We start from the raw sequence: 14,381 nt of genomic DNA on the forward strand, positions 1-14,381 counted from the left end.
TACACCCTCAAGTCCTCCAGGAAATTCCCATTTCAGTTAATTTGACGAGAAAAGCTGCCCCTTATTTAGCTTGAACAACAAAGAAGTGTAAGAAGGTGTGCAAAGATCTTGCAAGCAACAAAAACCAAAACAACAATTTTGGCTGAGTGCAAGAGCTGGTTCTGCCTCTCACTGACCAATCCCTTGGACCTGTTCCTCTACCTCATTCTACCTCACTCCATTATTCCACCTCACTCCAACCTTCCTCCACCCCACTCCACCTCACTCCAACCTTCCTCTCCCTCACTCCAACCTTATTGTAACCTTTGTCCACTTCACTCGTCTTGCTCCACCCCTCTTTACCTCACTCCAACCTCACTTTACTCATTTTAAACATCATATTGATGTGCTATTTACATTGATCTGACAAGAGCTTTGAAATACGTCTGGGACACAGCTCAGATAGTTAAGGAAAAGAAAAATCCTTCAGATAACTGTGTAGCCTCTGGCAGGGTACCTAATCTCTTCATGCCTTAATCTTCTCAACTATAAAGCAGAACAATTAGCCTATTCTTTTTATTTTTTTTAATTTTTATTTATGTATTCATGAGATACACACAGAGAGACAGAGACACAGGCAGAGGGAGAAGCAGGCTCCTCATAGGGAGCCCGATGTGAGACTTGATCCCAGGACCCCAGGATCACGCCCTGAGCTCAAGGCAGATGCTCAACTGCTGAGCCACCCAGGCGCCCACAATTAGCCTACTCTAAAGAGTGGTGATAAAAGCCAGTATTTCCCTCGTAGGTACCTAGCAAATACACGATCCTTGGAAAACAGTGTATCTGAGAGAAGGCAGACTCCCAGCAGCGCTCCACGGGCCCGAGGCTCTCCCAGCAGACCCCCTGGATCTTGGTTCCAGTTGGTTCCATAGCTAAGCTCCAAGTCAGCTCCTCCACACACAGAAATGGAGGCATACAGGTAATCACCAGAAGTTATGACACCAGACAAGAGCTTAGAGATCATCCAGCCCCAAACCATCCTTTTACAGATGGCCAGGCCACAGACCGGGGCTCAGTTTCTCCTGTTGCCAGCCTCCACCTTGCCCTGCAGCTGGGGGAATCTTGTTCACTCAGGGCTCATCTGCCTCTTTTCCAGGAGGTAAATGTGGACGACAGCTAAATCTGCACCTCTAAATGTGCCCTCTCTTTTGAACTTAATCTGAAATGTATTTCCTGTGTAGTTTATACCACAGCAGTCCAGCTGTATCCTGGGCACTTAGAATACAGCTGGAAAGTGCTCAGTAATATCTGTCAACTGAATTGCCCCACCATCACGAGGTGAGTACTGCCGTCCTGCCATCCCCATTTGGCAGAGAGAGAAGACAAGCTTACCAAGGTAAGTGAACTGCCTCTCCACCCAGCTAGTAAACTGCCATTGGGCATCTCTAGGCCTCCTCCCAGGGCCCCACACATCCCCCCGTCCTCCACTTCCCACTCTACCACCCCCACACCAGTCTTCTCCCTGTGTGTTCTCTACCATGCCCCGCTTCAGCCCCCACTCTAACTCATCAGCACTTCCTGCAACAGCCTCTCCCCTTTACCACTGCTCCCCACGAGGCGCCCAGAGCAAACCGTCTCAGGAGAATCTGAACAAGCTCTCCTCTTTATAAGGCCCTGCAATGGCTCCCCAGTCTACAGAGAATAGACCTCAAGCTCTACCTCCCTCTCACACTCCAGCACCTCGTTCCACTAGTTTATCTGGTTTGATATTCCAGCATCTGCATCTAGTGCTCTAAGCATATCATAAATGACATGGCCTTCCCACCCACGCATCTTCTCTACCTTGGTGTCCACACTGTTAGGAACTTCTGTTTCCCTGAAGCACAGTCCTCCCTCCTCCAAGAAGCCCTCCCCCACCCCCCGCCCTCACCCTCACCTCAGGTTCAGGTAGGGACACCTGTAATGCTCTACACCACATGGATAAAGATATAATCAGCCAGTTGTATGTCCATCTTCTCTATTCTACTACAAACACCTAGAAGGCAGAGACTAGGTCTTTTCTTTATTTTAGATACTGAGCGCCTGGAAAAAGTTCTGCACTTGGTAGAAACTCAAGTGTCTGGGATCCCTGGGTGGCTCAGCGGTTTAGCGCCTGCCTTTGGTCCAGGCCGTGATCCTGGGGTCCTGGGATTGAGTCCCACGTCCGGCGTCCGGCATGGAGCCTGCTTCTCCCTCTGCCTGTGTCTCTGCCTCATTCTCTCTCTCTGTGTGTCTCTCATTAATAAATATAATGTTTTTTTTTAATATTTTTTTATTTATTTATGATAGTCACACAGAGAGAGAGAGAGAGAGAGGCAGAGACATAGGCAGAGGAAGAAGCAGGCTCCATGCACCGGGAGCCCGACGTGGGATTCGATCCCGGGTCTCCAGGATCGCGCCCTGGGCCAAAGGCAGGCGCCAAACCGCTGCGCCACCCAGGGATCCCCTATAATGTTTTTTTTTTTAAAGAAAGAAAGAAAGAAAAGAAAGAAAAGAAAGAAAGAAAGAAAGAAAGAAAGAAAGAAAGAAAGAAAGAAAGAAAGAAAGAAAGAAAGAAAGAAAGAAAGAAAGAAAGAAAGAAAGAAAGAGAAAAAAAAGAAAAGAAAAGAAAAGAAAAGAAAAGAAAAGAAAAGAAAAGAAAAGAAAAGAAAAGAAAAGAGGAAGAAACTCAACTATCTTAATGACTTATTCCTCCCTGGTTTTCCAGACCCGGGAGTCATCCCAGGGTAGGCTGTAGCAGGGAGCCACCGAAGCCTGTCGATGACAATCTTCAAAATCTCCCTGAAATCCTGCTTGTGTCTCCATCCCCGCTGCGCTCCCAGGCTCAGGCCCTCATTACTCCCAGGACTATGAGATTAACTTCCTTCCTCCAACATCCCCTTTGTATAATTACAATTCCTGTCTGGTTCCTGCCAGGATTTACTTTACTGAAACACACATCTGATGCCAGTGCTCTGCCTAAAGACCCTCTGCAGCCCCCCTCCCCGGCCTGCAGGGGCTTTCAGGGCCCCACCCCCACCCCCTTCCCCTCTTCCAGCCCACCTGCTGCCTCCCACACACTCAACGCTGGCCTCGCAGCTATCCCCAGAACTCTCTAGACACATCGACAGCCTGCCTGTGCTGGCTGTCAGGCATCCCGCGTGCCAGGAGCACCCGCTCCCATCTCAGCCTCCAGGCTCGGTTCGGAGGTCATCTCCGGGGTGAAAGCTGAGCTGGCGCCCCCCCACCCCGCCGTGCAGTCACCCAGGCCCCCACCCCGGCCTCTGCTGCACTTGCAACACTCCTCGTGTCACCACAAAGCCAGGCTGCTCCGCCCCTCGGGGGATCCCTAGCAGGTGAGCGAGGCCAGAGCCAGGCCAGATCCCGGCTTCGACATCCAGGGCGAGCGCGTGCATCAGTCAGTCAAGTGGCCATCTCGCTTCCTCCAATTTAATAATCTGCGATGTTGGAACAGCGGCGCACCCTCCTCGTTCTAACAATGGGAATAAAGGGCTCAGGAATAGGACGTGCCTGGCCCAAAGCCACGGTGTCGGCAGAGCTGGGCCCTCGCCCCCGGTCAGGAATCCTATTCACCCAGAGTCAAAGCCCCGCGCCCACGGCGACGAGGGCGGCAGGGAACCCGCCGGCTTGGGAGGGGCCCAGCGGCTGCGCGCGGCGTTCGGTTCCCACACTCGCCTGACTGGAACTCGGCCCTGCCACGACCGGCGGAAGGCTGCCCGTCACGGTCCCGCGCGCCGGACAGTCCGCGCCGCGCTCACCCCGCGGCCCCACAGCGTCACCTCAGCGGGCGGCGCCTCCAGCCTCCGGCCCCGCCCCGCGCGCATGCGCGCCGCCGCCGCCGCCCCCCCCCCCGCGCGCACGCCGTGCGCACGCGCAGTCTCTGCTCTGCCACGCGCCCCGGGCTCGGTGGCGGCCGACGTCGTCGGGAACCGGCAGCGGGTGTGGGGGGTGCCGGGGTGCCGGGAGGCGGGAACGGTGGGCGCGGCCGACGTGTCCTCCCCCGCCTCCCGCAGGGAAGGCTGTGGATCCGCCCCGGGCCCTAAGTGCCCGCCGCGGCACGTGCGCCTGCCCCTCGAGTTGGGGTGCTGGGCAGAGGGGCGGACGGGAGCTGCGGCGGCGCGGAAGGTGGGGCGCTTGGGGGGCAGGACGCGCGGGGCTCCTCCTCCTCTTTCTCCTTCTCCTCCTCCCCTTCCTCCCCCTTTCTCCTCCTCACCCTCCTCCTCCAACCCCCTCTTTCTCCTCCTCCTCCTCCCCTTCCTCCCCTCCCCCTCCCCTCCCCCTCCCCTCCCCCTCCCTTCCCCCTCCCCTCCCCCTCCCTTCCCCTCCTCCTCCTCCCCTTTCTCCTCCCCCTCTTCCTCCTCCAACCCCCTTTCTCCTCCTCCTCCTCCCCCTTTCTCCTTCTCCTCCACCTCCTCCTCCCCCTCTTTCTCCTTCTCCCCCTCCTGCTTCCCTTCCTCCTCCCCCTCGTCCTCCTTCCCCGCCTCCTCCTCCTCCTCCCCCTCTTTCTCCTTCTCCTCCCCCTCCTCCTCCCCCTCCCCCTCCCCCTCCACCACCAGGGTACCTTCGGTGCGGGACGTGGGCTTTGTCCCCCCCTCCCCACGGGGAAGGCGGCACAGGTGGTGCCTGGCATCGTGGACTTAACCACACTCCCAGAGTCTCACTGCGGCTCCATGTCTGCCTCGCCCCAAGAGCTTGGCCAGTTTACCTTACCTCTCCTGTGCCTCAGTTTCCTCAGCTGGAAAAGGAGTCAGGGATCGTGCTTCACAGGATGGCCTGTTGTGAAGATCCAATGAGTCAGTGTAGGAGAATGACATTGGTGCCTAACAAACATTTTATGAGCGCGCGGGTGTTACTATTACTGTTTTTTATTAGAGCTGTGTGTAACAGGATGTTTAATGGGTCTTTTCCTGTTACCCTAGAATTTATGAGTCGGGGCACAAAGATGACCCAGAGGTGTTAGGTATTCCACACAGTAAAGACAATACCGGACATATAAGCAGAGCTTATTAAAAGCCTGTTGAACCTGCCAGAAGAGAGAATGGAGGAGTCCAGGGAAGGTGATGGGAATATTCCATATTTTGATTATCGTGGTCAATTTTGTTGAACTCTAAACCTAAAAGGGTGAATGTTACTTACACAAATTAAACAATAATAAACCTGAAGAATATTAATGAAAGACCCATTCAGAAAATGAAAGGCAAGGCACAAACTGGAAGGAAATCAAAACACACATCTGATAAAGGATTTTATACAGACTACATAAAGAACTCACTCAACTCTCTAATAAAACTACAAAAATAACAGATACTCCCAACAAAGAAGTTGTACAAATGGCAAATAAGCACGTGAAGGATCATTAGGGGAACACAAAGCACACTGAGATGCCACTAAACCACTACACATCCAATATAAAGGGCAAGATCAAGTGTTGATGAGGCTGCAGAGAGACTAGAATTCTGATACATTATTGATAAGAGTGCAAAATAGTACAATTTGGAAACATTTTGGTGGTTTCTTAGAAAGTTGCCATACGCTAACCATTCGACCCAGCAAAAATCCTACTCTTCATTTACCCAATAGAGATGAAAACATCCACAGTAGACTTGTACTAAACTGTTCACAGCAGTATTAATAGTCAAAAACTAGAAATAACCTAAATGTTATCAATTAGTGCACTGGTAAATTGTGATAGATCCATACAATGGGGTACTCTTCAGCAAAAACAGGACCAAACTACTCATATATGCACAAACATGGATGAATCTGAAATTTGATAGGCTAAATGAAAGAAGCCAGATGCCAAAAGCCTACCTACTGCCATTACCAATGACATTCTGAAGACAAAACTTTAGTGACAGAGCAGATCAGCAGCTAGGGGGTGTGAATCAGGGGAGAGAATTCTCTGTAAAGGAACACAAGGTGAACTCTCAGGGTGGTTGGGGATGTTCTAGATCATAATTGTGACTACATTCATCAAAACTCATTAGTTATACTCTCACAATGGGTGAACTTTGTTGTAAACAAACCATACCTGAATTTAAAAAAAGAAAACAGAGTTGGCCCAAGAGGAAGCTATAAGCAGTAGGCCCTTTAGGTAGAGAGAACTTTGCTCTTTCTACGACTTCATTCTCCATGACCCAACATCAGAGAAGCAAGAAACTAAGGTTGGTGGAAGGAGGAGATGGTTTTGAATCAAGAGGCAGCCACATCCCATCCTTCCTATTAAGGTACTAAGCCGTAAACTCAGCTGGCAATGGGAGTGGGCAAAGGTTTACCTTGTATTTGAGATTGAACTTGCTGGACTTTGAATAACTGCTAGGCATTGGCAAGTTATACATTCTGCCCAAAATATGATTAAGGGGAAATGTGGGAAATTTGACAGGGATTGATTGAAAGCAGCAATTAGAGAAAGCAACTTTATATACCTTCTGTGATGAGATGGTTCAATCATTTGATTGCATATGTCATTAAATTAATAAACCTCCAGAACATATCATGTGTGACTCATATGTAATGTGTTGTTAAACAACCAGATTCACCGGAATAAATTTCAAAGATCTAATTGGCTTTATTAAATGATTCATGAACTGAGCAGCATCTCATCTAGCAAGTAGAGGAGGGCTCCAAAGGGCCACAGAAAGGGAAAGGTTTTGAAAGGCAGGACAAGGAAGTCATAAACAGAAAAACGGATTCTTTCATGTGAGGTCACCTTCCTTTGGGGAAAATCGGGTTTTAGTTGGGTTACGTCATCTTCCTTTGGGGGATGGAGAGGGCCCATAGCACTGGTTACCTTGTTGGTGCTGACCAGAAAATTCCTAATAAACCAGTTAAGACTACATTTCTGGGGGACATTGAAATTGCAGTTAGGTTAGGTATTTAAACCCTGGTTTGGTGATGCGGCCTAGCATGAGTGACTCCATTTTGGGCTTTTGGTTTTCTTTTTCAAGGTATTTTTCAAGTGTATGTAGGTGCTGTTGCTGTTAATAAAGTACAAAATCACTTAAAATATTACTGAACTCATACCTTTGTCATTATGTATTTTCTTGATCAGCAGGTACTGAAAGTGTAACTGCTATAATGGGGAGCCCCCCCCAAAAAAATTGTCTTTATAAAGGAGTCTTTGTCCTTGGAAGCATTGGTACAGGGGAACCATCATAGTCCTTAGGGAACAAGAATGGGAATGGATCCTTCTGGGGACTGGAGATGTCAAGCAGGAGAGAAGAACCAGGATAGTGCCATGTTGTATACATTACAAGTGAAGAACTTTTCAAGAAATCAGGAGTCTGGGAGCCTGGCTCTGTTTCTGAGCAGAGTCTGACCTCCTGTCCTACCTGTGGGCCCCAGATTGGCTGACCGGTCACTGTGGCTGTCCGGCTGTATCCCCTATACCTAGGATACTGGAAGGTGCTTGGTAAATATTTGCAGATAAATAAACACTTAAATGTTATGAGGTTAGTACTGCCATCCCCATCTCACATGTAAGGAGAAAAGCTCACTCAGGTTAAGAGAATTGCACTTTAGCTAGTAAATAGTAGACTTGAGGGCGGGATTGAACCTAGGCCTATTGAACTGGAGAGCCCAAGTTCATAACTGTGCTAGCAGCCCCTGAAGCATGCAAGGTGCCCACGATAAGAAGCCCACAGCAGCTCGGCTGATGCTCTGGTGTTAATGCAGAAGTGGCAAGGGCCCAGGGCCTTGGGAGGGTGCCCTTAGAGCCAGCCAGGCTCCTAGTGGACAGCTGGGTGGCCAGGATACAGAAAAGGAAGATGACTCGCCATCACCAGGGCCACATACAAGCTTGGAAAGGGGCCTGAGTGGGAGAGGTGTGCAGCTGTCAGTGTTTCAAGGCCACATGTTGGCTACAGGCCTGGCCCTACAAGGACTCTTAGGGGGAATCAATGCTGTATACCCACCCACCAAGTGCAGGACAAAAGCTAGCCCCTTCTGTATACCCCAAGGACCACTTCCCAGCCAGTCTCTGGCCTTCCTCGAAGTCCCTGTGGCTAGGTTCCCTGCTTGGAGGCCACTGTGAGGCACCACACATCAGCACACATTGCACTTTTTAAACGAGGTGAAAAATTCAGCTGTGATTTTGGGCGTGCTCACCTGTCACAGTTTGTAGAATGTCTGCTCCAACATGTCCCAGGGACACTCTTTGAGTCCAATAATATAGGTGATCTTTGAGCAACACAAGTTTGAACTGTGTGGGTCCATTTATACGCAGATTTTTTTAGAGTGCAATGCTGTAAATGTATTTTCTCTTCTTTAGAAATTTCTTTTTTTTTTCTATTTCTTTAGGAATTTCTTAATAACATTTTCTTTTCTTGTGCTTACTTTACTGTAAGAATGCAGTATATGATATGTGTAACATACACAATGTGTGGTAATCGACTGTTTGTGTTATCAGGAAGGCTTCCGGTCAACAGAAGACTATTAGTAGTTAAGTTTTGGGGGGAATCAAAAGTTATATGTGGATTTTTTACTTCATGGGAAGTCAATGCCCCTAACCCCTGCCTTGTTCAGGGATCTATTGTATTTGAGGAATAAAAATGAGCAATGATAAAAATATGTTTTTACTTCCACTTTCTTTGCTAATTCCCCAGAATAGGCCACCCAAATCGACTTATTTTCTGAAATTTAAAACTTTTAAAATTAAGACTTCAAAATGTGGTGCAGTGAAGACTAAAAACACTGACTATGAGAGTATCCCTTTTTTGCCTTTAATTTTCTACAACTCCCCAATTCCTCTTTGCTTTCTTTACATTTTTTGAAATTTAAATTCAATTTGCCAACATATAACACCTAGTGCTTATCCCATCAGGTGCCCTCCTCAGTGCCCTTCACCCAGGAACCCCCCTACCTCCCCTTCTGCAACCCTTTGTTTCCCAGAGTTAGGAGTCTCTCATGTTGTCTCCCTCTCTGATTTTCCCTACTCAGTTCCCCTCCTTTCCCCTATAATCCCTTTCACTATTTCTTACATTCCACGTATGAGTGAAATCATATGATGATTGTCCTTCTCCAATTAACTTATTTGGATGCTAATCTGCTCCCTCCACCTTCAGAAGGCAGCCCCTCAAGTGTGTCTTTTCTCTTATTGCTGCCAGATGGAGCACCCTTTTGTTTTAGTGAGGGTATCCCTTGGAGATCATGGCCATGCCCTGCCTCCACACTTCCAAATCTCTGCACCACTTGGAATACCTTGCTCTTCCCGAAAGTTAGGATAGACGTATGCCACCCTCATAGCCAGTGCTGGGTTTCTCTTTTGGGTGGGCAGCAATAAGTTGGTTGCTGACAGCTCTCTCTGCATTAGTTGCTTTTTTAAAAGATTTTATTTATTTATTCATGAGAGACAGAGAGAGGCAGAGACACATGTAGAGGGAGAAGCAGGCTCCATGCAGGGAGCCCGACGTAGGACTCGATCCCGGGACTCCAGGATTACGCCCTGGGCCAAAGGCAGGCACTCAACCGCTGAGCCACCCAGGCATCCCTTGCATTAGTTAGTTAGTTTTAATCACCCTTTTTGTCTTCTTGGGGTTCAATTTCCCAAAGACCTAACATGGCAGGCAGAGCTTGGAAGGCAGACCTCAAGAAGCCCTTCCCTGGGCCATTCAATCAAATGGTGCTCCTGGTACTACTGTGAAGGTCCTCAGCAGGTGGAAGGAAGGTTAGAACCAGGGAGGTGAAATGAGACTGCTCATCCTGGATGGCTTGGGGCACCGTGGAACCACAAGAGCCCCTGGATGCCTTGGCAAGAGGCAGAGCCGCACAAGTGCAGAGTTGCAGGGGGAGGGAGGAGACAATGGGGGGCGTCGCAGACAGCCACCAAGGGGTGAGAAGGGATCCCAGTAGGGCTTCATGAGTCCACGAGAACATGACGGCTCATCTCTGTAGTCACGAGGCCCAGCAAAGGACTCTACCTGCCCTTGGGGGCTTTGAGGGGCCTTGAGTCAGGGATTCGGACAGCCTCTGGAAATCGACAATGATGTCTGATCGACAGCCAGCAAGGAAATGGGGACGTCAGCTCTGCGACCTCATGGAACTACATTTTGCCCACAACCTGAAGGAGTGTAGAAGTGGATGCATCATCTTTGGAGCACCCAGAGAAGAGCGTGGCCTTGTCAACACCTTGATTTCACCCTCATGAAACCCGAAAGTTGAGAACAAGCCATGCCTTTTGAGTGTTGAAGGGGGGTAGGATATGCCACCCCCAAATGTGCCACTTTGGCATGTGGAGTTTTTTGAGCTGAAATCAATCAAGGCCTAACAGACTCGAGAAAAACTTTTACCTCTCTCTTAATTACTTAAAGGAACTTAGAGGGGGCCTGGCCCAGAAAGAGAGCTATTAGCAGAGAAAACTTTTTATCTGAAAGACCGATTTGCTGGGCAGGGCGCACATCTAATTACTAAACATCTGCTCTTTGCACAGTCCTGCAGATTACCCTCCTCCCTCCTCCCTTTTGAAGCCAGGCCCCTAACCCATTCTTCAACTCAGGGTGGCAAATAAGCCTCAACTGTGGAACTTGCCCTTGAGCCTCATGCTTTTAGAGCTCCTGTATGTAGGAAGTTGAGTTTGTTTTTCTTCTGTTCATCTGTCTTTAATTTTTTTTTTTAATTTATTTATGATAGTCACACAGAGAGAGAGAGAGAGAGAGAGAGGCAGAGACAGAGGCAGAAGGAGAAGCAGGCTCCACGCACAGGGAGCCCGACGTGGGATTCGATCCCGGGTCTCCAGGATCGCGCCCTGGGCCAAAGGCAGGCGCCAAACCGCTGCGCCACCCAGGGATCCCTGTTCATCTGTCTTATATCAACTTAACAGACCAGCCAATGAACTAGAAGAGAAGAAAGGGAAAATTTCCCACCTCCGCAGTATACACACTATTTCCAAATGTCTCACATCTTTATGCAGCCCTCCAATTATATTTTTTTTTTAGATTTTATTTATTCATGAGAGACACAGAGAGAGAGAGAGGCAGAGACACAGGCAGAGGGAGAAGCAGACTCCTTGTGGGGAGCCTGATGTGGGACTCGATCCCGGGACCCTAGGATCACGCCCTGCGCCGAAGGCAGATGCTCAATCACTGAGCCACCCAGGCACTCCTGCAGCCCTCCAATTATGATATGAAGGTTGTAGCTGGTCACACTGACTCAAGCACTGATCACCATTTGTTTTATTGTGGCTCCTGAGGACATGTTGATACCCTTCTGTTAATTTTACCTGTATCCCTTACAGTTATAGTAACAGTCTATTTTGTGTACTGGAGATTTGTGGATACTCATTTCCACTCTTTGGTTTAGCAAACACTGGGGTTAAGTGGTGTTTTGCTGGGCCTCGTGACAAGAGAGATGAGCAGTCATGTTCTCGTGGACTCGTGAAGGAGCAGAATAGCAAAAGGCCAAGAGCAATGGCCTGGTTAGATCCTGGCTGTGCCATTCCCTAGCCCAGTGACGTGTCACTGTGTCCTCCTCTCAGTTGGTGTACTGATGGCTGTACCCAAGGGTTACAGTCTGTGATATTGTGATTTGTAATAAATATTTATTTGGTCTTCGTCCTGTTCCTGGTATAGAGCTCCTAAAACTTGGAATTTCATAAATGAGAAGACTACTAAAGGTGTCTTTTGTTCTGTTACTGAAGTGACTTTTGGAAGCACCTAGGGATGGGATCTGGTTGCCAAGGAAACCAGCCTTGGGTTAGAGATTTGGAACTTTCAGCCCCATGCCTCTGACCTCTGCCGAGGGGAGAGGGTCTGGAGATTGAGTTCAGGCACCAATAGCCAATGATTTCATCTGTTTTGTCTGTGTAATAAAGTCCCCACGAAACCCCTGAAAGACAGGATTTGAAGAGCTTCAGAGTTGGTGAACAAGGAGATTTGGAGAAAGTGGTGCATTCAAAGGACATGGAAACTCCACACGCTTTCCCCAGATCTTGCTTTGTGCATCTCTTTCATCTGGCTGTTCCTGATTTGTATTCTTTTATAATAAACTGGTCACCTAATAAGTCTAATAATGTTCTCTGAGTTCAGCAAGCCACTCTAGCAAAGTAAGTAAACCTCAGGAGGGGGTCATGACCACCTCTGATTTATAGCCAGTGGGTCAGAAGCGCAGGTGACAACCTGGACTTGTGATTGGCATCTAAGGTGGGGCAGTCTTATAGGACTGAGCCCCCACCCTGTGGAATCTGATGGTATCTCCAGGTGGACAGTGTCAGAATTGAGTTAAATTGTAGGACACCCAGGAAAAATGCTTAGTGGTGGAGAAAACTCCAAATGTCAAAATTGGGAGAACCAGAGAATCATATACATGCATCACTCTGAACAGTGTCTGGCACACCCAGTGCCAGGTGAGTATGCTTGTGGCTACTGTCATCAAGTCACTAGCCAGACAGCTCAGATAGGCTTTGGCATTGTGATGATGACACCTAAGACACACCTATAGGTCCATTTGGCAGGTAGGTAAAGAAGCTGAAGGTAGGAGATGCCAACCACACCTGGTCAAGAACTGAGGAAGAGCCAGAGCTGATTCTCACCATCCTCAAAGCCAGGTGTGAGAGCAAAAGAACTAACACCAACACAGACATGAATTCTTTTTAAGAAGCATAATGTTGGAGAGCACCTGGCTGGCTCAGTTGGCAGAGCTTAGGACTCCTAATCTCGGGGTCATGAATTCAAGCCCTACATTGCGTCTAGAAATTACTTAAATAAATAAGCTTAAAAACGTGTTTTTTTGTTTTGTTTTGTTTTGTTTTACTTCTTAAAAAAAAAAAGAGCATAGCATTTACCTTGTGAACTGGGAGCTGACAGGGGCCTCTAGGTGGGGTGTTATCTGGTGATGCCTACAAGGTTCCCCCAGCTTTCCCAAGCTCATTTCAGGAGGCCTGTAGAGCAAGAGTCAAGGTTGACCTGATTGGCAAGCCACATTATGTCACTGCGCCTTCCCGCCCCTCAAAGTAGGAGAGCTCCTCTGCCTTCCTGCGTCCAGAGCTTGCCCAGCTGCCAGGCTCAGCTCATGTTCTGTTTCTTGTGAGAAGCCTCTCTGCCACAGTGACCCTGCCTGACTTCTCATGACACTATGGGGATCCCAAACACTAACTCCTCAAGTCTATTGCTTAGCTCATCGGAGCACAGCATCACCCTGGCTGGGGAGGGGGTGTCACCTCCCATTAAGACCTCCCTCCCCATCCCTGCTCCTGAGTAGACTGTGGGCTCCATCAAAAAGAAGCTTTCTGACTTTTCTGTTTGGAGGTGCTTCCCACACCAGTACAGGATGTTTGGGAAGGGAGAAACATCTCCACTGTAGAAAGGACAACGAGTCTCTGGCATTTGCTTTGGAACGGAGAGCTTTGAGCTGGACAGTCTAGATAACGTTCACCCTGAAAACAGCCTTGCAGAGCAGGGGTGCTGGGGGAACTACATCCCTCCACTGTGCAGGGGAGTGGCTTGTCATCGCCCATCCCTTCCCCAGAAGCAGCCATCCCCACTTGGCTCCCCAGCATATCCTGTCGGGTGGCTCCCTGCTCAGGCCTCTGAAACAGTTGGCTGGTGAATCTATGGTGTAAGCTAAGCCAACCACCCACAGCCAGCTTCCAAGCAAAGCTTGTTTTTGATTTTACGCATGTTTTTAAGCCCCAAAGACTACTGGTTCTGGGAAGGACTGGGTCACTATATGACCTTGGGTAGGCACTTTGCAGCCTCTGTGACTCCAGGTTGTAACTTGGCTTCCTTGGATTACAACGTTCTCCTCATCTTGTCGGTGTGCACTTGCCAGCGCCCTCTTCTCTGGAGAAAAGCCATGAGAGCATGGTCCACACTAAAGGAAAGGAACTCTACTCCATGGCACTCTGCTCCAGGTACCAGGCTGCACAGTGCAGCTGTAGCCACTGGCTAGTGGGCAGGACTGGGTTGGCCAGGGTACCAAAAAGGCAAGGCAGGGTTGTCAGCCAGCAACCCCTCCTACTGACTTCCCTGTCGCTTTTGTTTTTATCTGTTTTATTATAAAGATAACAGTTCCATTTGAAAAAGAAAGTTCAAACTGTAAAGAAAAAAGTCAGAGTTGCCCTGTCTCACTCCAGCCCCCTCCCTGAAGGCCACCTCCCTTCACCATTTCTGTTTCCAGTTTTTTACTATGGTTACCTCCATAACTCTAACATGCACACCCATGTCTTGATTTTTCAACTGTACATGGTTTCTCTTGGCTGTGATCTATGAAAAATGTGAAATGAGCACATTTACATGACCTCTGCTTGTTATTACTTTTCAAATCCAGTACTTCCGAAGGATCCACACTGAGTGCCTGCCTAAAATGCAGACCCCCAGACTCCAGAGAAAATTATCTGAATGTGTGATGGGACCTAGAAATATGCATTTTTA

This window comes from Canis lupus, chromosome 26 (genome assembly GCF_003254725.2).
Source record: "Canis lupus dingo isolate Sandy chromosome 26, ASM325472v2, whole genome shotgun sequence".
NCBI lineage: Eukaryota > Metazoa > Chordata > Mammalia > Carnivora > Canidae > Canis > Canis lupus.